This window comes from Acinonyx jubatus, chromosome A2, assembly GCF_027475565.1.
Source record: "Acinonyx jubatus isolate Ajub_Pintada_27869175 chromosome A2, VMU_Ajub_asm_v1.0, whole genome shotgun sequence".
Taxonomy (NCBI): Eukaryota; Metazoa; Chordata; class Mammalia; order Carnivora; family Felidae; genus Acinonyx; species Acinonyx jubatus.
In genome coordinates this window covers 43,951,725-43,977,589 of record NC_069383.1, presented here as the reverse complement: position 1 = coordinate 43,977,589, position 25,865 = coordinate 43,951,725, and the positions used below count along the sequence as shown (strand labels likewise).

The 25,865-nt window shown below is 41.6% G+C and overlaps 1 long non-coding RNA gene across 2 annotated transcripts in view; it reads left to right on the top strand.

Moving 5' to 3' along the window:
* The window catches only part of LOC128314751 (uncharacterized), a 202,146-nt gene extending 176,840 nt beyond the window's left edge, over nt 1–25,306 (top strand). For both annotated transcript variants that reach the window (XR_008296735.1, XR_008296734.1), the window contains 2 exons: nt 6,328–6,425; nt 23,600–25,306. This is a non-coding gene — a long non-coding RNA (uncharacterized LOC128314751). The remainder of the gene's footprint in view (nt 1–6,327; nt 6,426–23,599) is intronic.
* Nucleotides 25,307–25,865: the final 559 nt, after the last annotated feature.

The window sequence follows — 25,865 nt, the reverse complement described above, 5'->3', positions numbered from 1 at the left end:
AGAGAGCATGCTGTGAAGGGAAATTGAATGAGCCTAGTGTTTATTTGATGACTTGGAGGAAAATTAGAACAAGGAATAGAAGATAGAGACTGTAACTATTATTTGAGCGTTGTCCTTGCTGAAGGAGGGAGGTTTGATCTGACCAGATGGTAAAGAATATCACAAGTGGATGGTATAATGCCCGTGTGTGTCCTTCCTTCAACACTGACTGTTGGGGCTTGGGTTAAGAAGCCCACATCATTGTCTTTTGAATTATTGTTAGAGACCCCCAAACTGGTCTTCTTGCATCTGTCCCTCCTCTTCCCCTCGACAATCTGTTATCAACAGAATAGCCAGAGTGATCCCATGAAAATGTATGTTCAGATCACGTCACACCTTTTCCCACCACCCACCAGAGGCTTTTTCCATCCCTCAGAGTAAAAGTCTGTATAGTGGTTGACAAGGCTGCACAAAGAGCTCTCCCTGGCGCCCCATCCCCCAAGCCAGCACCTCTAAACTCTCATTTAGCTTCTGAGACACAGCTCACATGACGTCCCCTCGTGGAGAGGCCGTTGGACCTGTGTGTACCCCTTAGCCCTCTGCTCAGGTCTCAGTCACCTAATTTTTCTTTCATCCTTTCCGCTTCCCCCCTGGTCTCTGAGGTTCTTGTGAGAGGAACTGAGTTTTACTTCTCCCAGAATCATCCCAAGACCAAGTGCTTGGTAAGTTATTGTTGAGTGAGTGAATGAATGAATGAATGAACGGACGGATGAACGAGGCTGTGAGTGCCTCTTCGGCGCAGGTATGCATGTGGTTTGTGGCTGAGGTGCTATGTGACAGGCAGCAGACAGCCTCCACAAACGGGCCCCGTTGGTGCTTTGCACCACACCTTCTGTGCCGAGATGCTCAACAGGCTGCATCCAGTAGCAAAAGCACTTCATTGTCTCCCCTTGAGAGACACCGAGGGTCTGACCACAGTTCCATTCCTGGCTCCTGGGAAAATGAAGCATGGCCAAAGGATCCTCGCTTACTTCCTCTGTCCTGGGCTGGGCCCCAGGAGAGGGTGGGCGGGATGAGGGGAAATACCTGTGGAGTCTGTCCTGTGCCCCGCCGGCCTGCTCGGGGTCAGCCCCCCAACCCCCAAGCTCTTGTAGAGCTGGGCTTTGTAGCCTGGCCCCCCACGCTCTGTGGCTCCGTCGGCATAAATATTGTTCTTTGAGGCACTCCACTGTGGTGGGACAGGGAAGGAAAAGTCATCACTGGGGGACACGTGTCTGCGTGCCTTTTCCAGAAGACGTAGTGCATGCTGGGCAGAGCCAGCTTTGCAGTCAGGCTGCTGTAGCCTGCTCTCGAGGAGAGACACCAGGAAGGCTCTGCAGGTGCCCTCCACCCCCACCTCCTCACTCCTCATCCCCATGCACTGGTGGCACCTACTGTGGCCAGGCCTTCCTCCAGGGCAGGCACATATTGTGTTCCTGGCACCAAAAAAGTTTGGAAAAATTAAAGGGGAAAAGCCATTTGCTCATGGCACGCTGCCCAGGTGGATTAATCCAATCCCTCAGAGAGAGCTCTTCCTAAACAACTTGTAATTAATCTGGGGAACTCATGGCCACAGGAGTTTATGAGGCCAAATTCCTCAGTAGGTTTCGAAAAAGGGAGTTGTTGTCCATGTGTAAGAGTAGTGTCTTTCCTCAGATAAGCTAGCAGTAAGTCTGCAGGAGCTGTCAGTGTGTCCGCTGGGCCGGAGAGGAAATGCAGTCCTGGGGAAGAATAAAGGTAGTGCTCGCGTTCATCATCACAGTAGCTAAGTTTTGGCTTAGTTTTGCATCTGCTCCTGTAATTCTCACAAGCAGCAGATACTGGTGCCATCCCTATTTGATAGAAGAGGGTAAAGGAGCCCAGAGGCATTAAATAATGTGTCTGTGGTCACACAGCCAGGGCGTGTGGAGCTAAAATCTCAACTAAGGCACAACATCTCTGGATCAGCTCTTAATAGCTGGGTCTTAGTTCCTTCACCACCATGGGTTGGAGTGGCCTTAGCGAGGCCACGCACGTCTTTTCCCTGTAACTTAGTGCCATGTGTTAGAGTACTGGATTTGGAAAGTGCATTTGGTCTTTAGTAGCATGACCCTACAGCAAGTCATTTAATCTGTGAGTCTGCATCCTCATCTGATAAGGTAGGGCATAATAATACCTCTCTTACCTATTTTGGGTGGTTAAATGTAATGATGTATCGAAATATACACAAAATATACACTTTTGTGATAAACACGAAAGTGCTAGTCAGCTGTCAGGCTTTGTTATGAAATTATCGACAGTCATGATAAAATGAGAGCATTAGATCCAGGCTGTTCAACAGGTCTTTCTGCCGTGATGAAAATAGTCTATCTGTGCAGTCCAATATGCTAGTCACCAGCCACATGTGGCTATTAACACCTTTGAAATGTGAGACCGAGGAACTACATTTTAAATTTCACTTAACTAATTTAAATTTAAACAGCAATGTGTGGTTAGTTGCTACTGTAGTGGGCAGCACAGGAGATGGTTTCAGCTGGAAGCCCACTTAATCCAACCCCTTTGTTTCATAGATGAGGAGACTGCGGTCCGGTCCGTAAAGGGGCAGGAACTTGCCTAAAGTCACACAGTGAGTTAGCAGACAAGAGGCCCGGAACCATGTCTCCTAACACCCTGATAGTCTCCACTTTTAAAAAAGTCTGAATATCGTTGATTGAGACCAGGAGATCAGGAAAGAGAATTGATCGTCATCAACCTGAAGCCCGTGTGAAATAAGCAGCTAGTGAAATACTAGGAAGGCTAGTTTTGAGGGCTACCTGAGGTCAGAGAGAGCGCTAAGACAGGGTGCCCACACCCACTTGTGTGAAACAGCGTGTGACTGTCTACCCTGGGAACCTAACTCAGGGCTGCCTTCACCAAGTATAATTCTGACTCCTTAGAGCCAGCAGACAGGAAATGCTCTTTGCGCTCGAAGCCCATCCTGACAGTGACGGAGACGCCTCTGGCTTGGTCCATCTCGCCGAGGAGTGGCTTTGCCAGTAACGGAGGGCTCGGGGCTCCCGTGGACTGTAACGGTATATCTGTGGAAAGAAAGAAAAGGCCTGTGGTGAGCCTGCAACCCCAGTGCCAAATCACAATACATAATTGGCCCTGATTTTTTCCATATGTATCAACAAAAACAGCGTTGCTTTCATGAGAGATGAAAGCAACCCTTTTCTTTGGTCATATTTCCTCTTTGTGTATAGTTCCCAGGTCTCCACTGGGTTCATCATTCTCTGTGTAAAGCAAACCTAAAAGAGAAAAAATCAGAAATTAGGGATATGGAAGGACTTATGGAGAAAATACCTTTCTTTATGTTTTCTATGGCAAAGAGGCTGTTTTCTTCCTTTTCTTAGCCAAAATGAAATTAATTTGTCAGAGTTTTGGTAAAATCATACTCTCGGTGTAGTGAAAGCATGTAAGTGCTTAAGAGCAGGGGATCAATGGATATGTGTGAACTATCTCTCTTAAAGGACACTTATTCATTCATTCAGCACTCCTTTTGTGTTAATCTGCTCAGGCTTCCACAACAAAATGCCACAGGCTGGGAGGCTTAAGCAACAGAATTTTTTTTTCTCACAGTTGTGGAGGCTGGATGTCCAAGATCAAGATGCCATCAAGCTTGGTTTCTCCCGAAGTCTCTCTCCCTGGCTTGCAGATGACTGCCTTCTCTCTGTGTTCTCACTTGGCCTTTGCTCTGTAACAATGGTATCTCTTCCTCTCCTTATAAGCACACCAGTCCTATTGGCTTAGGACTCACCCTGTGACCTCATTTAACCTTTTTTTAAAAAATGTTTATTTTTGACAGGGGAGCAGAAGAATGGGGGGCGGGGGTGGCCGAAAGACAGAGAATCCCAAGCAAGCTCCATGCTGTCACCCTGTCAGCACAGGGCCCGACCTGGAGCTCAATCTCACGAACTGTGAGATTATGACCTGAGGTCGAAATCAAGAGTCAGACACCTAATCAGCTGAGCCACCCCAGTGACCCTGAACTCATTTAACCTTAACTGCATCTTTAAAGGCTCCATCTCCAAATACAGTCACATTAGGGTTCAAGGGTACAGCATATAAACTTTGAAGGGACACAGTTCAGTCCTTGACACGTTTACTGAATACTGTTGTGCTGGGTACTGGAGATACAGAAAAAAATTATATAACAAGCTGGACTCTGGGAAGCTGGGAGTCATATAGACTTGTAAAAAAAACGCATGAAACATGATATGCAATTTGTATACACCAAAGGCATCAAGGGAGAAATTCTACTTTGTTTCGGTGAATGGAAGAGGAGAAGAAGCCTTCAAAGACAAGAAGCAGAGTGAACTGAGTTTTGAAGGAGAGCCTGGCATAGGCAGGATGACAGGGAAAAGAATAAAGAATATGGGTAAAATAAGCCAAATCTCTCTCCTGTCCTCTGGAAGCTTCTAAAAATACTCTCTCAACTTCAAAGGCCTAAACTTCTATAATTAGGGATAATTTCTTTCATTAAGGCATTCTTTCTTGAGAAAAAACAAAAACAAAAACAAAACTGTATTGGTTGGAATGATCTCGGTTACAAACAGCATAAAACCGTGATACAAGGTGGCTTGAACAGTAGGGACATGAGTTATTTTGCATGAGCAGAAAAGATCAGTGGAGGGATGTCTTCCAGACATAGTTTGATCACTAACTGAAGTGTGGCATGAAGGACTCAGGCTTTTTCTGTCTCTCCAAATTGCCTTCCTTACCACTGACCTTCGCCACAGGCGGGATCTTCTCCTGGTTATAATGGCTGCCAGTGGAAATTGGGTTGATGTGATTACTTATTCGCACCCTGCAGGAGAGAAAAAGAAAACCTTGCCCCCAGTCATTGGTGTGCTGGTGTTGGCTTGTACGGGCTTGTGAGTACCAATTGCCAAATTTTTAGGAATTTTGCATGCTAGTTGTTAAACATAGTTGTTACTAAAAGTTAAATTATATAAATGTAAAATGAAATGAATTATATAAAAAAACAAAGATAATAAAGAGTCAAGGCTCATCACTTCCTAATTATTTTGCTACTTTCACTATTACCTATGCCCTTGACATGGTTTACATCCATCCTACCTGTATGAGGGTGGTGGTAGGTGGCGATGTACCATTGGACTTCCCTCTCCAACCCCACATCAGTGGCTTGAAATTAGCCATGGTGGGAGTATTTATAGCTCAGAAATTGGCAAATGCTATAAATCAGGTCGTGATTTATTATGTTTTGGTTGTCTACTAAGAAAGTGATGGAGAAAGGCAAACAATGAAGTGTTGTTCTAAAGCTGTTACATTGTGAATAGTAAAAAAAACTCCAGGGCTATTCTTCCAGTGTTATCTGATTCAGCAAAGAAGTCATTCACATCATGCACAAATGAGTGGAGTTCTGACTATGTTTCTTCATCGTCTTGTTAACATATACGAAAGCAGCCAACACTCATGTCAGTATTACACTCGCTCACCTGTTCGTTGTAAACATAGGTTGGTTATAGACGTAAGAATGGCAAGGCCAATTAAAATATTTTCTAAAAATCAATTGGCTGTGTGGAATTGAAACTAAAGAGCAATGCATGTTTTATGTTTGTGTGTGTGCCTATTGGCTTCCACACATCCATTAGATGAGTAAATACTTGTAATAAATGTATATAGGTATACATATAGGTATATATACATACAGGTCTCTAGGCATAGGTGTCTACATGTATGTATGAATACACTTTTCTTTGAACAGCCTATTGTTAACATTCGTTAGTACTACTCTCCAGTCCTTTAGTTTGCTTGGGCCAATATAGTTTCCATGTGCACCCCGAAACCTGTATTGCCATGTATTAATTACCCTTTGTGTCTGGGAATAGGTGGTTTTCTGAAGTAAACAGAAGGTTTGCTAGGAAAAAGGAAGTGGAAGATAGATTTTGGACAGGCAACCAAAAGTACCATCAGCAAACATGACACATTAATATAATGTCAGTCGTCATAGTGTGAATTAATGAATGACACCTTTTCCAGTAGAATAGGTGTATCAGAGCATGTTGTATAGAACTATTGGCAATTTGTGCTGTTTAATTCTTTGTTGCAGGTCCTATACATTATTGGATGTTTAGTAGCATCTCTGACCTCTACTCACTAAATGCTAGTACCCTACCTCCAGTTGTGACAACCAAAAAATGTTTCCAGGCATTGCCAAAGATCTGCTGGGGAGCAAAATAGACCCTGGTTGAGGACTGGTGGCTTAACCCCAAGACTTACTGGTTCCAAACCTGAAAGTTTTTCATTTCCTATTCCATTCTCTCTAAGGTAAAGCTGTCTGCAATTGAATGTTAAGTTGATGGTTCAAAGGCAGCACCAGAAGATGAGGCATATTCCTGAGAGCTGGAACCCTGGGCTCCATAAAAGTAAGTCTGGGGGCAAACCTTCTGGGCTTAGGAGAGAGGGTTGTTCCACTTGGGGAAGTCAAAGACTCCAGATGCTAACCTCTCCTCAACTTGGCAGATTTCACTATGCCTTTTCCCACCTTTGGAACTCAAAGGATATGAAGCTCTTGACATGAAGATCTATATGCAAAGATCTTTAAAAGGCCTTGGTACATTTTTGGAAACCTTAAGAAGATTTTTACATGGAGTTAGAAGGAGCATTTCATTTTGCTTGCACTTGGGTTCCAGAAGCATCAACCTTTCAGACCATAGCAATGATGTACATTCCAAAGGAAGCAAACAAAGGCTTCTGAGTGATTTGCAAACTGTCCAAAGTCTGGGAAATGTCCTCATGCCAGTCTATTGACATTTGTGTAAAATAAGCTTACCCTCTCCTCAAGAAAGCCCTCCTTAGACCTGCTTCCCCTTCCATCTGGTCTTCATCTTTCCTTAATTGCTAAAGATCTCAAAGGATTAGTCTTCATTTGCTGTCACAATTTGTTCTTCTGTTAATTCCTTGGGTTCTGTCTGCAAATACCAACAGTGATGTTCTGATGTGTTCAGTCACCTCCTCCCAAACATCATAATTCTGTTTGACTTTTAGGACAGCTTTTGATTCTGCTGGCCATCCTCTCTCTCCCATACGTCTTTTGCCATCTGTTAGTTCCGTAATGCCATCATATTCCCCCTACCCTCCTGTTGAATTCTTCACTGGTTCTCTTTTCTCTGTGTGCTGCTTATGTTGACATGTCCTTCCCAAGTTTCTGTGTGTTCCTGTTCTCTCCTTTCCTCTCTCTTTGGTCCATCATCTTCTTATCACCTCTCAACTCCAGGAGAATGGCTCCCAAGTCTACGTGTCCAGTTGAGATGTCTCTCTTTGGCTCCAGAGACGATGAATCTATTCGTCTTCACATGTATGCGCCACAGGGTCTCAAAAACAACACGTCATTCCTTACCTTTTTGCCTAGCTTGTCTTCTTCTCATCCCTATCTCAGTAAAATTGGTTTCCTTTATGTCTCCCAGGCTAGAGAGCCTAAAGACACCTTGAATTAAACTTCCCATGTCAATGAATCCCATGGTGCCATCAGTCTCTGAATCCTGTGCATTTCACTTCCATCATTTCCCTGGTGTGCATTCCACCCTTCCTGCTCTTACCACTCTAGACCACAGGTTGGTGACCTTTTTCTTAAGACCACTTTTTCTTAAAAGAGCTAGATAATAAATATTTTGGGCTTTGTAAGTCATACTGTCTTTATTGCAACTATTTAACTCTGTCCTTGTACAGTGAAAGCAGCCATAGATAATATGTGAACGGGAAGGTAGGCATGACTGTTTCAATAAAGTTTTAGTTACAAAAATGGACTGTTGGTCCCAAATAGCCCATGGGACAGTTTGCTATCTCCTGACTTAGAGGGTTATCACTCACTTAGTTTATCTAATTATTCTAGGAGCTGATCTCCCTGTTCCAGTTTCATTTTCCTCTAACCAATTATTTTTATCTTGCTGTCCAAAGTAAATATTTGTTGATGAGTTCATCTTCCTAAAATGCAGGTTTGATTAGACACATCAGACATTAAGACACTAGATAACTTAACTTTCTTTGAATATGCCACACACTCAAGCTCTGTAATTCTCCCTTAAGTGTGTTTCCTACCCTGGAGTGCTCTTCTCTGTTTCTAAATCCTTATAATTGCCAATGCATTAGACTCAGCTACAAGTTACTTCTTCTAAGGTGCCCTCAATACCTCCATTCCCAACTCAGAACTCTTCTTTCTCCAATACCGTCAATAATATACCACTCTCACAGCGATATCACCTTACAAGTCTCATAGTAAAGTTACTTCTACCTATGTTTGTCTACCTCCCTCGATCAAAAGGACAGAAAGTGTCTTTTTAAAAGATCATTTTTACTCCCCAACATATTACTCTGTTCAAGTAGACTAGTTTCGCTACTTACACACTCTCCAATCTCAGATACAAAACATATACAGGTTTCCAACCTACAGATGCAAAAAAGTTACATTCCAGAGCCAAAGCAAGTCCATTCCACCCACCACCACCAATCTCAACCACTGCCTCTTCACCAGCCATAATTTACATACTGAGTCTACGATTAGTGTTTAGGTTTGTTTTAAAAAAAACTTTTAAATGCTTATTTTTGAGAGAGAGAGAGAGAGAGAGAGAGAGAGAGAGAGAGAGAGAGAGAATGAGATCGGGAGGGGCACAGAGAGAGGGAGACACAGAATCCAAAGTAGGCTCCAGGCTCTGAGCTGTCAGCACAGAGGTGGATGCGGGGCTCAAACTCACGAACTGGGAGATCATGACCTGAGCCAAAGGCAGACCCTTAACCGATTGAGCCACCCAGATGCCCCAGTGTTTAGGTTTTTTTTAATTAAAAAAAAAAAAACATGAAATTATATTGCAAAAATGAATATGTTGAAAGGTCTAGGGAAATGAGGCTATGATGGAAATAAAAAGAAAAATTTATTAAAAAATGAAAATGGCAGGAAAATGGAGAGTGCTGAATTCATGGATTGAATCATTTGTCTATAAACATAATTTTAAAGGACCAAGAGTGAAGCAGATAATGTGTGAAGAGTACAAAGTCAAGTGATGCCAATGCAATTAACCAAAAGCAGTAATAGGGGAAGGTATATACTGAAAAAAATGGAAACATATTTTGAGGGTTTATCTAGAGCTGGCACTATTCAGTGTGATAATTACTAACTACAGCATGGCTGTTTCAGTTTGAAAAATTGAAATTAAATAAAATTTAAAATGCTGTTCCTCAGGGTCATTAGCCATATCTCAAATGTTCCCAGCCACTTATGACCACCATTTTGAACAGTCCAGGCATAGAACTTTACTATCAACACAGAAAGTTCTATTGAATAGTGCTGGTCTAGGATCAGCAAATTAAAGTGCCTCTTAGCTGGAAGTTGAGTGAAAAAAGGGTGGGGCTTTGAGAAGGTAAAGGCCAAACACAGTAAATGGGCTGGTGGTGAAAATTCTTTCAAAAGCGACATCTGGTTCCACAGAGTTGAGTCCTACTGGAATCTGCTCAGTGTCCATGTGAAATGAGAGATAATCAGCCCTGAATTGATGACCTCAGAAATTCAATAGTTCTCTATATTGTTGAGAGCGTCAAAGCATTACCAATGTTATTTGCTTTCCTCAATGTAGGTTGAAATGTATATTTTAGGAAGGGATGCTCTGCAATACTATTTGCCAAACTGTGGGTCAAAATCAATTAGTGGGTCATGAGTCATTTAGAAGGATACAAGCAGACCTTTCTTAATGAAATAGAACAGACTGGGAAATATCAGGCATGTTGCATGCTGTAAGGGCAAATAGTGTTTTGTGAGACTTTTGTTTCAGTAATATTTGTATTTTTTAGTGTGAGTTGGGCCCCCAAAGTTCGCAAGCCAGTGCTTTTCAGAACATAGATTAGCAAGGGAGGAAAAAGTATGTTTAGACAGACCCATGCTTCGTGTAGGGCCTGTGTGTGAAGAATACAGGCTTGGACCCCTCTCAGTTACTTGGGCTTATGAAAAAGTCACACCTAGAAAACAGCCTGGTAGAATCCAACTGGTTTATTCTTTCCTCTCACTTCTGGAAATGGGTAGATTGTTACCAATACCTACATTATCCTGGAAGAAAGATTTTTTTTTTCCTACCATAAGAGGTAGCTAGCTGCTGAGCTGGCCTGCCAGAAGTGGACTGACCCCATGAGTCAGGGTTAGCTACTTAGAAAGTGGGTATAACCTGGGCATGCACAGGAGAGGCAAGACCAGAAAGTCCGAGATATGTTCCCTAGCCACACAGCTCAACAGTTACCTTCCTACTTGGCAAAAACAAAAGCTCTATTAAATTTTGAAAGAAGAGAATAATGCTTGTCTTATTCACATATTAATATGATTTATTTAAAAACCCTGATCCTGTTGCCTCAGAACGACTTATAATATTCTGTTTATCTCTTGGAACGTTGACAATGAGAGTTCAGATTTCTCCCTCTGGCCTTCTAAATGATCTCTTTCGGAGCTGGTGGGAGCCCAGCGTACTTGCTACCCTATACATTACATAGTAACATGGAAACCTTGATTGCTGACTTAGGCCAATTTAATTAAAAATTAAAAGGAAAAAAAAAAACCCTAGCTTAGTGAAAATTCCTATGGATGGCCACCCAAATTTGCAGAAAGCCTGCAAACTTGATTAGTCACTTGAAAAATTGCATTGATTACTTATAATTGTCATTAAATTTCAGTTTCAAAATTCTTTCCTCAGGTTAAACATCAAATCAGTTCTGACTGAAATATATACATCTCCTTGTTCTAAATTATCTACATTTTCATAGGCAAGAACTTTTTGCTTCGATGGGGGTAGATATTAACTAAAATTTTGGAAGTAAATTTTCTCAGGGCATTTGGGTGGATGAGATATTCCCAAATTCTTTGCCCCTGAATTTTTACTATACGTACATGTATGTTTTTAAATGTTTAACAGAACTGACTTCAGAATGTTTCTATATATCCGCACTTAACTCTTTAGTTTTCTCTATGAGACACTGTATTATTAGCAGGACTCAGCTGCCAACTACATGCATTATTCACAGATCACATCGATCACAAAGTCATATCTCCTAATGGATTTAGACTCCGGGCCCTATATTCTGAAGACCATCTCCATGAGCACCTCAAGTTCAACATGTCCAAATCTGAGCTCATCATTCTTCTGCCTCTAAGCTTATCACCTCCAGCTGTATTCCCTGTCTTGGGGAATGGTATCACATTTGCCTCATTTTTTTTAATTGTTTTTAAAATATAATTTATTGTCAAATTGGCTTACATACAATACCTAATGCTCATCCCAACAAGTGCCCTCCTCAATGCCATCACCCATTTTCCCCGCTCCCCCAACCCCCCACCCACCCTCATTTGTTCTCTGTATTTAAGAGTCTCTCATGGTTTGCCTCCCTCCCTCTCTGTAACTATTTTTCCCCCTTTCCTTCCCCCATGGTCTTCTGTTAGGTTTCTCAAGAGCCACATATGAGTGAAAACATATGGTATCAGTCTTTCTCTGACTTATTTCATTTGGCATAAGTTCCATCCATGTTGCTGCAAATGGTATGATTTCATTCTTTCTCATTGCCGAGTAGTATTCCATTGTATATATAAACCACATCTTCTTTATCCATTCATCAGTTGATGGACATTTAGGCTCTTTCCATAATTTGGCTATTGTTGAAAGTGCTGCTATAAACACTGGGGTACATGTGCCCCTATGCATCAGCACTTCTGTATCCCTTGGGTGAATTCCTAGTAGTGCTATTGCTATTGAACGTAGAGTAGTTCTATTTTTAATTTTGTGAGAAACCTCCAAACTGTTTTCCAGAGCTTGCCTCATTTCTTAAACTAGCAGTCTTGAAGTGGTCTTGAAGATTTCCAAGTCACCAGCCCCTCATTAATTAAAAACATTAATAATTTTAATGAAAAAACATTAGGGTTTTATCAGTTCTTCCTCAGAAATGCCTCTTATGTCTCAGACTTCCCTGGCAGGCCTGAGGCAGGCTCACTGTCTCTCACCTAAATTACAGCTACAGCCTCTTAGCAGGCCTCCCTCTCCATTCCAGTTCCTCATCCATGCTTCCTCTGTGTTCTCTTTCTAAAAAACAAACAAACATACTCCTGACACTCCACTGCATGACTCTCCCCTGTAGGATACTCTCTGTTTTCTGCTGTTGCCCACAGGTTGAAACCAAACTCCCATGAAAGGCAAAGTATCCTCTATAATTGGCCTCTTGCTCTCTGCCACCTCTCCTCTCCCTCTGCCCCTCCCAAATGTGGTGCTTCAGCCACACTGAATTTCCCTCCACTCTTCAGATGAAAGGTGTTTTCCTATTCTCTGCCTTCATAATTCCTCTTTTCCTAGAATGCTCATATCCTAGCTCCCCAGAAAGGTACCTTTCATCCTTCAACACTAAACTCAAATGCTACCTCCTATAGGAACTTTCTGTAATTACTCCATAAAGGTTGTTAGTTTATTGGTCCCTCTTTTTTCCGTTTCTCTATTATAACACTTTTCACATTGTATCACAATTATCTGCTAACGTGTATGGACTATTCTTTAAAAAATATTTTTTTAATGTTTTATTTATTCTTGAGAGAGAGAGAGACAGAGACAGAGCACGAGCAGGGGAGGAACAGAGCAAGAGAGGGACACAGAATCCGAATCAGGCTCCAGGCTCCGAGCCGTCAGCACAGAGCCCGATGCGGGGCTCGAGCTCACAGACCATGAGATCGTGACCTGAGCTGAAGTCAGACGCTCAACCGACTGAGCCACCCAGGCACCCCAAGGACTATTCTTAAATGTTTCCGGATCTTCCCAAATCTAACTGTAAGGTAGAATTGCCCTTCCTGGTTTCCTTGTGGTTGGGTGAGACCAATGACTAGTTCTGGACAATGAATTGAGAGTGGAAGAGAGGAGTGTCATTTCTGGAATGGACCATTTCATTGCTTCTGCAAGTCTCATCAGACATTTTTCTTCTAGCATATTGACTGGCAATGTTAAAGATGGTGACTGCTTCATCAACCAAGGCAAGTGCTGACCCACAATGGGCATGTAACATAAGTGAGAATCTTTGCTAATTTTGGCCAGTGAGATATTAGGGTTGTTTGTTTCTGCAGCATAAGCTGGCTAATCTTTCCTGCTACAGTGTGTCATCCCTATGGGACAGTGAACTCATCGGGCCTCAGTGTATTATCTAGGCATTCCTATTGTCTTGCAAGTGCATAGTAGTTGTTCAATGAAATGTTAATTGAATGAAGGCATACATAAATAAGGTATTTAAATCCCAGAGATAAATAGAAAGTCATTAATAAAAATATAGAATTTCCACCCCTGTTAAAAAAATAATGGCCACTCGAGAAATGTACTTAAATGCAATTCAAAACCGCTCTCTTTGATAACAGTTTTCATTAAGTTTCCTATACAGTTTTGTATTCTGGCTCTGGACTCTACACTGCAATGAGGCGAATGTTTGTTAAAGAAACGGCATATGAATAACATGTTTCATTTGTAACTCTCTGTATGGTTGGGTGCTTGGTCCTAATGGACCGTCAGTGCTTTTTAGAAAACAGCCCTCAGTAATGTGCACATTGCCTTGATTAGTTGAGCTCCCAGACTGGCCTGAATGCTGTGGAGATCCAGTAACCGCCTTCAGATGTCTGTCTCGTCATCCCCACAGAAGTTAAGGGACTAGATGTTTTGAAGCAACCAGTTACTGGTATTTGCATTTTTTCAGTGATGGAAAATGACAAGCCACTGCCCGTGAGCCAGCTGTGTGTTTGCCTTTGTAAGTGACCAAAACTTTGTGTCAAAGCCCCACACACAAGCTAATCACTTGCACTTGGAGCCGCTTCCTCTGTCTTCTGGCAGAAGCTCAACATTAGGAAATTGTGACTAATGGCAAGGGGAAAGAACCCTGGGAGGCTTATCTAGCAGGGGAGAGCTTCAAGGAGATCTTTATAGGAGCCAGAGAAAAGTAAAAGATGGCTTGATTAACCAAGATAAGATAGGAAAGAGCAAAGTGGACAATCTTTCTAAAGGGGACAAGCATAGACACAAGGGACTCCTGAAACGAGTCATGGTTATTATTAGCATCAGGGTTATTATTTTATTGCATTGGAACATGCACAGTTTATGATTCTCCAAACCTGTAATCCAGGCTTCCAAAGCCTTTGCAAGCTATGAAACCTGTCTCAGTATGACCTCTTTCCATAGACTAAGAAGGGGCAAGGGAAGCAGGGCACTTAATAGAAGAGGATTTGGTCTTGAAATCACACCCATCTGGCTGGAGGTCAAATCCCACAGCTACCACCTACTAACTATGTGATGTTAGGCAAGGCACGTCTCCTTATTATACCTCAATTTCTTCATCTATAAAACGCTGTGTTTATGACGCCAGAGTGTTGTGAAGATTCAATGAGGTTATGCATGTAAAACCTTTACTTTTATTAAGCTTATAGTAAATGCTCCAATAAGTGTTAGTAGTCGTCCAGTTCTGAAATAGCTTTGGGAAGTCCATTTCTTACAAATGCTCCTTATAATGATCAGAGTGGAGAGCTTTATGTGACAGGGATGAGGACCAGAAAGGTGAGGCATTGGAGGTGAAAGATCCTTTTTGGACAACTCATGCTTCTAATTTCCTATGAGGAAACTGTCCTGTTGTCCCCGCAGCAGGCAGGAGCAGCTCAGAATTGCAAGCCTCCCACTGACGGTAACAGCCTGGTAATTGAACAAAGCCCCACAGTCTTTGCCTTCACAAAGCAGAGGCCCGGGAGTTGCTGTTTTTTCAAAGGCTGTGTTTGAGCTTTGTCAGCTGGCTGGGCTGAAGTTTATCCTGTGTCCACTTCCCTTATCAGCCGCCCATGGCAGGCACACGTTTCTTTGCTCAGTGAATGGCAGGACTTTAGGACTCCCTGTTGACAGAGGCAATCCATCTTTCTCCTGCTGCCATCTTGAAATAACTTTGGAGCAGCTTGTCCAAGGAAATGGAAGCAGCCATGACGACTAGGAAGTTTTCTCAGGAATGAGGAGCACTTACTCCTAACGGCCTTTTTCCGTACAGAAACTCTGATGAGGCTATATTAAAGAGGTGCCCAAAACATGTGGGCTCATTTACGGGGCGAGTGGGAGGCATTTTCATAGGACAGGCCAGAGTACCTGACTCATAAACCATCTTCACACAGTGTCTTTAAAGGAGGTTTGGTGAGGAGGAGACAAAGTCTGACAAAGTCAAGACTGACAAAGTCAAGACACTCTGCATCCCTCTCAGCCTCTTGGAGCTACTTATTGCTCAGGTCACACACTGTCACCAGAGCAGAGGCAGGGCTACCTGCTGTCCCCAGAATGTGCCTCTGGCACTGCCCCTACCTCAGAACCCCCATGACCCCAGCACCTGCCAGGTGTTTGGCAAGTGTTGTGCTATCCGGTCCTTCCCATGTGATTGGCCCTAGGCTTTGATTATTGTTTTCTTTTGACAACAGAAAACAAGGGGGTGGAGACAGCCCTTATCATCTTTAGTTTTCCCTCCTGTACAGATGGATTGTACTCTGTATTAAAGATCTCAGGCTCATAAGAAACCAAGTTATCCTAAAGACTGATTAGGGTGAAAACCAGCATCCCTGTTTTTCTCTTCTTCCCTACAAAGTCAGAAAGTCAGGTTAGGGGACTCCCTTGTGAAAAACAGTCCGTGTAGTTTGGCCACAAGGAAGGTTGTAGGGTGGAAGTTTAGTCTGGTCAAAGCAGGCATCTTAGAAGTTCCATACTGGTTTTAAAGTCCAACTTGGGCAGGCTCATCTCATTACACAACTCCAGGGGGCATCGTTCACATCACAGACTATGTGAATGGCACCCTCTGGAGCTGTGTAGTTTACAACCTGCAAGGCAGGATGCAGCAACCTGAACTTGAGCCTCCGTTCCCACATGACCAATGAATCTTAGCCTCATGTTAGGTTCCGTGTGCTGCTGTGTCAATACACGAGTTGGTGGTTGCAAGTCACTGCCTTCTAATAATAAAGTACAAACATTTTCAAACATGTTCCTTCTTTGTTATGAGTTAAAGAAAGCCAAGATCATCATTGCTAGTTCACTGTTACTGTGAGTGAGCTATGCTGGTTTTGCTTTCCTTATTCCAACATATACACATCTGAGAGAGATAGAGATAGAGATAGGGATAGAGATAGGGATAGGGATAGAGACAGAGACAGAGATAGAGATAGAGATAGAGATAGAGATAGTGATGGAGGTATAGTTCCCAGAATGTGAATTGGGTATAACTGAACATTGCAATCACTTATCTTAGTGTGCCAGGGATATGAAAGTCATTGGCCATGTGTGTTTTGATAGAAACAGAGTCAAAGGTCTCCAGAAAAGACCAGGAGCTCTTGGGGGTAAGGACTATATCTTGGGCATCTTTTGTCTTAAAGTTAACAAACTGCCTGGCACAGATTAAATGGTCAGTGGACACTGAATTTAAATATTTATCACCAATACTCCTGGCCCCACCTTGTCTTTGGAGGCTAGTGACTCTAGCTCCCATACTTGAAAGACAGAGATTGTGAAGCACCCAACCCATTCCTTATCCTTTGCTTTGGATTGGATTTCTCTGCTTCGTACTTAGTGAGCAGCATTTTTAAAAGAATACTTTCAAAGAGTGGTGATAACCTTGCTAGATTTGGCAAAATAGTTTATTCCCTGCTTTTTCTCATGACATTATAATCAATCTTCATTTTTTGTTTAGTTATAAATATGCCTCTCAGGAATGTAGGATATATTTGGAGAGAAGCAAGTGGTAGGCTTGGCACGGATTCCTTTTTTTTTTTTTGAAATGGGAAAATCAAAGCTGTTAATTCGGACTTATATCAGAGGTGGAATAATAAAGGCAGTTTTCTCTACCTAAGCGGTTTTGTGAAACCAGCGCCATCTTGGCTTAAAAATCACATTAAGCCTCTGGCAGTGCTAGAATTTACAGGGTCCTTGGAGATCACCTCATACAGCCTTCCCTTCACAATGAAGGTCCTGGGAGCACAAGTGAAATTGATCCTTGAGGAAAATTAATTTAGGCAAAAATTATCTGCCTTCTGCAATGTGGGATAGTAGAAATGTGGCTGGGCCTGTGAGCTGACAAGTTGGTGGTCACATCTTGACTCTTCTGCTTGCTGTTTGAGTTCTGGCAAATTCCTGAACTCCATTCTTCTCATATATTAAGTGGGGTACAGTCCTTCCCGGTCTGGGGGGGGGGTGTAAGGAGAATTAGAGGAGTGTGTCTTTCACTGTGCTGGCCGCAAGAAAGTACTCTCTACAAGTATCTCTAAGGCTATTCCTCACCCCTGATGAAATCAATAACTCTATATTCTCCGTAAGAATCTTTCCTGCATAGCCAAAAATTGGCAAAGCTCTTTCCCTATCACTGCTACCTATGTACTTGTGGAAAAACTTTCTGGACTTGCTTAGGGACTGACCAAAATCCAAAACACTGACAACACCAAATGCTTTTGAGGATGTGAAACAACAGGAATTCTCATTCATGGTTTGTGAGAACACAAAATTGAACAGCCAGTAAGGAAGGCAGTTTGGCAGTTTCTTGCCAAACTAAACATATTCTTACCATACAATCCAGCAGTTCCATGTGTTGGTATTTCCTAAAATGAATAGAAAATCTATGTCCACACAAAAACCTGCACATAGATGTTTATAGCAGCTTTATTCGTAATTGCTAAAGCTTGGAAGCAACCAAGATGTCCTTCAGTAGGTGAATGGAAAAATGAACTGTGGTACATCCAGGCATAGAATAGCATTCAGCACTTGGAAAGAAATGAGCTATCAAGCCTTGAAAAGACATAGAGGAATCTTAAATGCATATTTCTAAGTGAAAGGAGTCCATCTGAAAAGGCTACATACTGTATTATTTCATTTATATGCCATTCTGAAAAAGGAAAATCTATGGAGACAGTGAAAAGATCAGTGGTTGCCAGGGGCTGGTGGGAAGGGAGAGATGAATAGTGGGAGCACAGAAGATTTTTAGGGCAGTGAAAGCAATCTGTATGTGCTCTAATGGTGATGTGTGTCATTATACGTTTGTCAAAACCCAGAGCATGTACATCAAGAGTAAACCCTAATGTAAACTATGAATTTGGGGTAATGAGGATGTGTCAGTGTAGGCTCATCAATTGAACGAATGCACCACTCTGGTGGGAGATATTAATAGAAGGGGAGACTGTGCATATGTGGGGGCAGGGGAAAGTACATGGGAACTCTCTACTTTCTGCTTGATCTTTCTGTGAATCTAAAACTCCTCTAAAAAATAATATCTATTTCTTACAAAGTCTAAAATTCCAATTTTTTTTCTAATTCAAATTGCCCTGTCTCCTAATAATTGCCTTAGAGATTTGCAGCTTTTTGATACGAAACGGGTGGATGCCATATATCACTTGATAATAATTCTCACCTTTAATATCCATGGTACCATAGATCCTTCCCCTCTGGCAAACCTTAGATGAGATTGGCCTTGAAGATAGTTGGTTTGTAGCCTGTGGGTAAGACAGACGTCATAGTGAATGAAAAGAAGCCCCCATCTGTGGTACATAGTTTGTACTAAGGTGGAAATGCCAAATACAGAAAAGTCTTAACCACCAGAGCATTTTCCACCAAAGGCTTGCATCCAGGTGGGCCTGTTGACTTGTTCCCCAATTTTGTCCTGTGGTTGTTTTGAATCCTCTATTTGAGTCAACCATTATGAAGAGCTTCATCTGGGCCTTTGAGGATGAAGTCACTGCATCCTAAAATCCTTGGCGGAGTAAGTCAGGCTATAAATGCATCTCTATGTGAACACACATTTCACTAGCTCTTCTTGCTCATTTTCTTAGGCTGTTCTCATTGCTACCTAGAAAAATTGAGTTGCCACAAGTTCACTCAAGGCCTGGGGGGAGCTGTAAGGGTGGGGTACTAGGACTCTGCATGGGACCCTATAAGACTTGGTCATTTGTTTCTTATACCTGCCTCTTTCCACACCCAAGAGCTCTCCCCTGAGCACCACGATGGTCGGGACAGGGCAGGATTAGGTAGGAGAGGGTATGCCCCTGTGTCCCCTCCTGTCCTGTTGAATAAGGACACTCAGTTCCTGGGACATTCCTTACCAAGTGATGAAATCATAGCAATCAGGAAGGAAAGATAGTGTTGACACCACCATGGCCCCATTTTTATTCTCATGAGTGCTCCATGTGTTCTTGTGGAGGATTTTTCATACTGAGTACATCCAAGAAAAAATTCTTGCATCTGCATCCTTAGTCAGTGGGCATTTAAATGCTCTCAGAACCTTCCCCCAGAATTTGGGTCCTCAGTGGGAGAAATAGTGCATCAGGTACAAGAATCCTTTCTTTTCTATCTCCTTTGCATTCACTCAATAACGTGGAACCTTATGAACCCAGATGCTTCCCTAACAGTTAAAGCTTTAGAAGCATGACTAATACCCTCTCCCCTAAATGCCTGATGCCCAGTTGGCTTGGTGTCACTGTAAGGGAACTGGGTTTTCCAGAGAGATTTGTCCTGCCTTCATTTTGAATGCACTAAGAAAATGGGACCTATATAAAAATGAAAGCAGCCCCTTTTCCACAGGAAATCAGGTCTTCTGAAATTTGAGTGTCTTAGTTTGTGTTGGCGTTGAGTTTTGGGTGAAGGTTCAGCTAGATTTTTGTTTTCCTTAAAACGTTCCTATCCATAGATATACTGGCTAGTGAAGCCGAGTCATGTGATCCAAGTTGGCAGATGTTTTGCTTAAGTCACTGGAGTTTGGCATGAATAAAGATTGAACAAGGATTTAGGATTAACTTCCTTGGTCCCAAAAGATGAACTAAGTTTTTGAGACCCTTGTTTAAGGGATTAGCATCCAAATTGCCATCCACCATCTGGGTATTTGACAAAAAAAAGTTTGCAGTTTTTTTGTTTTGTTTTGTTTTGTTTTTTCTAGTTCTCCCTTTGGTCCACTTCTAAACCCACATAAAAGCAGTTTGGGACTGGTCAGAGCCCCACAGAAAGAAATAGGAGACTGCGATTTTTGGATAAACGTTTTTCCTTTTTATGGAGATAATTTGCAATAATACTGACTTTCAGCATAGACTCCGTAGCCTTTATCTTGATCAGAAAACATTTTGAATAGGGTGATGGGGAGGGGGTGAGCTCATTGCCTGCAGTGACTCCCGCACAGGGACCCTGAATAAGACATTCATTGGCGGAAAAGCAGTGGTAACCGAAAAGTGTTGGGGGGAAGGGTGGAGAGAAGGCTGAGTAGGGCTGGGGTTCCTTCCTCCTCAGGGGAGCTATTTTTTGCTTTACATGCAAAGAATTGCTTTGTACAGCCAAGTTGGTCCTGATCTTGTTTACATAAAAGAAATCGAACATTTATTTTGTGCCGGGTAATTTTTTTCTTCTTTTGCCAGTCAGAGGGTCCTAGGCAAATCAATAAACAAAGACCCTGCTCTGTTTTCACTTTGTGGCTGGGGGTTTAGACGGGGTAACCCTTGAGTGACTGGATTAGCTACTTCTGTGGGTACTGAGTCTTTGGGCCTTGGTTGGGTGGGTTGTCAATGACACACTGGCCCTGCTGGGAACCTGGAACCCCACAAGACAGTGTGGGGACCTCTGGATTCTTGGGTTCTGTGCCAGATGGCAAAAGTGACAGAAAGAAGAAAATTCCCTCTTTGGCCTCAGCAGAAACCAGCTGAAGCCCCGAAGTGCATGACTTGGTTACTCTAATCTTTGCCCAGTCAACAGCCAGCATTGGTGTTGGGAATTAAATCAAACCAAATGCCTTTAAAAACTATAACTCTGAAATTTGGCTCTGCAAATATGGAATTCCATAGAGAGGCTCCATGCTGAGAGGAAAAAATATTTTTTTTTTCCTAAATTTACCTGCCATGAACTTGGACTGACCCTTTGTTCTCTTGTTTTGGGACAACATGAAAAAAGGAAAAAATGTATTTGTTGTAAAAGCATTCCCTTAACCAATGTTCAACTGGCTAGCTTTCCCCCTTTTAAAGTGCACAACAGTGAATTTTTATGGTGGTTCATCATCTATAAATCCTAACCATTTAATTTCTTCTTTAATTTCTGTTAGCTTTGGTTGAAGCAGCATGGTTGAGGAGGGGAGAATAAGAGCTTTGGAATTAGACCCGGACTTGGATATTCATTTCATCTCTTACTAGTAGGTTGACCTGCAAGAAGCCATACAACCTCCCTAGGCCCCATTTTTCCTCTTTGTAAAATAGGAGTGATGAGACTTAACTTAGAGATAATATTTATAAAGAGCTTAGCATACCATAGGCTCCCACTAAATGGTACTCATTATTGGTTTCATTCTTCAGACTTGGGAGTTTGTACAAGAGGGCCTGTGTCGTTAACTGGTTGTGGGGACTCTTCACTCTTCCTAGTGGCCCTAGAATAGCTTTTAGTGGTATGATCAGTAACATGTCAGTCATACACAATAATGTATTTGTGTGTATGTATGTGTGTGTGTGTACAATTATATTAAACATGCCCCACAGAAAGCCTGCACTAATGAAAATAAATTAAATTAAGCAGTCTTTGCTTTTTGCCAAATATATATTGTTACCCAAACTGGACATAGCTCATTACCTTGAGTATACACATGTTTGAGCAAAGATAAAATAGTAGACACATTTTGAATTGGTCAAGAAGCCTATGAGTCTAAGTTCAGCCACTTACTAGCTGTATGTATTTGAGTAAATTATCTAACTACTTAACCAGATGGAAAATTCTGTGGAGTGATAATTAAAATTAATAGCTACAGTGTTCTGAACTTTTCACATATATCAAACTCTTTTAACAATTACCTAAACACAATTTCATGGGCTAGGTATTATTCGCAGCCCCATTTTACAGCTGGGATCCCTGAAGCTCAGAGGGATTAAGTATTTTGCCCAAGATCACACAGATGAAACCTGGTAGAGCTAAGATTTGAACACAGAGAGCTTGACTTTAGAGTCCATTATTTTAGCCACTATATTATTCCCCCTCCAGTAGTGATGGAACGGTCTGTGGACAATAGATATGAGTGTGAGTCCCAGCTACATCCTTTCCATCTATGTGATCTGTGTGAAATTTCTACCTAGAACTCTAAGTCTGAGCTCAGATAATGGGATCATGGCAACTTGAGTGTAATAAAATGACATGATAAAAACTATGTGAAAGGACCAAGTTAGAGTGAAGTTGTGTCATGAAAGAATTAGAATATGGAAGTCATTGCCAAGGGCAAAAATCATGCAGAGTCAAGATTACCCTTGAAAATCCCTTGAATTGCTCACCATGTTCTATGTACATATCTGTGCACACAGCCTGTTACAACAATGATAAACCATGAGGTGAGGGTTCTCTACAGATTGCGCTGAGCAGTCCACACATTCTGTCCCCATGACAATCCTATTTAAATTGATATTTTTCTTTCTTGCTGGCTGCATAGAAGTGAAGTCATGTTCTCAAATACAAATGATGGGGCTCAAATGAGCTGTGCAAATTTTGGATGAATTAGAGCCACTCTTCGCTGGTGGGAGCATTCTAGCATTTTCTACCCTCATAATTGTTACAAGGATCAAATAAGGTGACTTAAAACCTGCATTTGTGCATTTGTGTTCACCTTAAGTCATCATTAGATAATGTTTGGCAATATTTGCTTACACTCACAACCATCCTACCCACTGGTTTGCTTATTTGCTGCTTTGTTTTACCTGCTTCCTCTTCTGACTCTAGTTTTCCTTCTGTCCTGTAAATAAAGTATTCAACAAGATTTAGGGACGCTCCGTGAATATTCCCTCTTCTGCAACATGGTTTTCAGCTCTCACATCCTATCAAACTTACCGCTTATTCCGTTCAACGTCATACATGTATCAAGGGTTTCCTGTGTACCAGGTTCTCTGTTTTCTGCAATTCTCACTCTCAGGAAGGATCTATAATCACCTTCAGAACATTTCCACATAGAAGTCACACCATCTCTTGATCTCAGCCTGTTTAAACCTGAGCTGGGCATCTCCCTTGCCTTTTAGGAGCTATTTCCTGACTTTGTGGTTTCTGTTGGTGGCAGCGGCTTCTCCCTGTCAGAGGAGCCTGACAGATCAGCAATCTCGCAAGAGCCTCCTTTCTCTCTCCTCACACCTGCAGAGAGGACCCAGGTCCCGACTTCTGCTATCCTTTTATTCCTTTTGCCTTGAAACCAGTGCAGGAGCACCCCCCACCCTCCGCCACCACCCCCCCCCCCCCCGTCAGTCTCTTGCATCCTGTGTCTCTCCAGTTTCATTAGTGTATGTGCATTTGTGAGACTAACTTTTCTTAAAAGTGCTTTGTACTGCTTCTAAGAGAAATCTAAATGCCGTCTGGCCACAGCCTAATGATGCAGTATCATCCGTCTCTCTGCTTCTACAGGATTCTACAGGAATACTTTCCATCAGTCGCACAGGTGTGTTTGTTACCGTTTCCCCAGATACTCAGCATTTCTGTTCCTGAATACTCTGTCTTTATTAAGAAGATGGCAGCTCTCCAAAAAATTAATCTACAGTAGTACCCTCTTATCTGTGTTTCACTTTCCATAGTTTCAGTTTCCCACCATCAACTGCGGTCCCAGAAGCAGATGATCCTCCTTCTGATGAATCATCAGACAGTCAGTAGTCACCGAACTTATGCCACGATACCTACATCATCCGCCCAGCTTCACCTCATCTCGTAGGCATTTTATCAGCTTACGTCATGGCAAGAAGGGTGAGTACAGTACTATAAGACATATTGAGAGGGAGAGAAGCAGCATTTTCACATAACCTTTATTATAGCATATTGTTATAACTGTTCTATCTTATTAGTTATTGCTGTTCATCTCGTACTGTGCCAAATTCATAAATGTAACTCATCAAAGGTCTGTATGTATAGGAAAAAGCAGTATACATAGGGCTCATCACTATCCATGGGTTCAGGCACCCACTAGGGGTTTGGAACATATCCACCTCAGATGAGGGGACAATTGAAATGCAAATAGATTTGTTTTTGTAACTTCTAAAGTTTATCTGCAAGCATAGGTGCACATGAATAACAAAAACATATGTAAAAGGAAGAAATTGGAGGGGAACCTTACAGTGAAAGGTAGTAAATTGTAACATAAAGTTGCATTCAAATAAACATGCAGAACCTGAAACAGAATAGATGGAATAACTAAATGGACCCCCAAAGCAAGGATATGTCTATTTTCTGTACCTGGGGGAAAAAACCGAGCATTTAAAAATAATGTGAATGAAGGATTATCCAATAAATGATGCTAGAATAATTTTTACTTAAAAAAGCAAGTTAATCCTTTACCTCTCACCATACACTGAAAGAAATCCCAGGAAGATCAAAAATCAAAAAGATAAGCATACCATAAAAGCACCAGAGGAAACGTTAGTTAACTATTCATGTAATCTGGGTATGTGGTGGGTCTTTTCAGGCATTACCCTAAGACAGAAACCATGAAAAATGTTTAGATATGGAACTACATGAATATAAAATTATGCATAAAAAGTTATCATAAACAAAATGAAAAGCAAATAGTAAAACTGAGAAAAATATTTATAACATATCAGACAAATAGGAAATTACTATCTTCAATATGTAAAGAATCATCACAAGTTTATAAGAAAAAAAGAAACACTATAATAGAAATAAAGGGGCAAAGGCTATTAATAGGCAGTTCACAGTGAAGGAATAGAAATGGCAATACAAATATGAAAATGTATTTAATATTCCTTATAATCAAAGAAGTGCAAATTTAAATAAGTTACCCTAAGGAATAAGATATTTTTTTACTTTATAAATGTCTATATTCCTGAATAAATTTAAAGAAGGGCATTCAACTAAAATAACAAGAATAAAGCATGTTACTGTGAAATCTGTGTAAATCTGTAAAGCACTTACCATCTTTTTGATGGTAAGGCAGCCTAGGATTTTTCTATCTTGTGCCTTGAGAGTGACCTATAGGAGTATATTTATTGGAAAAATTATCTGCCAATAAATACACCGTTAAGAGAAAAAAGTAGCCAATAGATCAGAATGTGTGATAAGACATTTCACATTTTGGCAAAAATATATGTAGAAATATAAAAAACCATGTAGAAGAAAATCTTAATACATATAAAATAAAATGTTGACAGGTGTTGTCTCTAGGTATTAGAAATATGGGTAGTGAAAATTTTTTAAATTTAAATGTAAACATTTTTCTTACTTGTGCTTGTCTATTTCCTAATTTTTCGGCCATGGGTTTGTATTGCCCTTTAAAAAAATGTAAGTGTAACGCATGTACATAAAAGTATATAACTTGTAAGCACCAGCTTGATGAGTACGTTGCAAAGCGAGCACAGCATGCCTGTTGTGTTAGTTCCTATGGAGACACCAAGAACCTCTCGCATCATCAGGTGCTGCTTAGCAATTCCTTTCCTCAATTTATCCCTTTCCTCTTGAATGTCACTATAAGCAGCAAGGAATGACCAGGCTGCATCTTCTACACTTTGCCTGGAGATTTCCTCCGCTAACTAAATATCCAAGTTCACAGCTCACAAGTTCTACCCTCCACCCAACAGCAGAACTCCATTCAGCCAACTTTTTTCATACTTTATACATGGGTTGCTTTTTCTCCAGTTTCTAAAGACATGTCCCTCCCCAGAAGTACCTTTAATGTTTGCCTTTCATTCAAGACTCTATTTATGATAACAAACGTAGTTTTAAGAGGTTAGAGATTTCCCTTTCTTGACCTTCACTTCTCTCTGAGCTTTAACCAGGATCACCTTTAAAGCCCATATTTCCACCATCTCTTCAAGACAACCTAGGCTTTTTCTA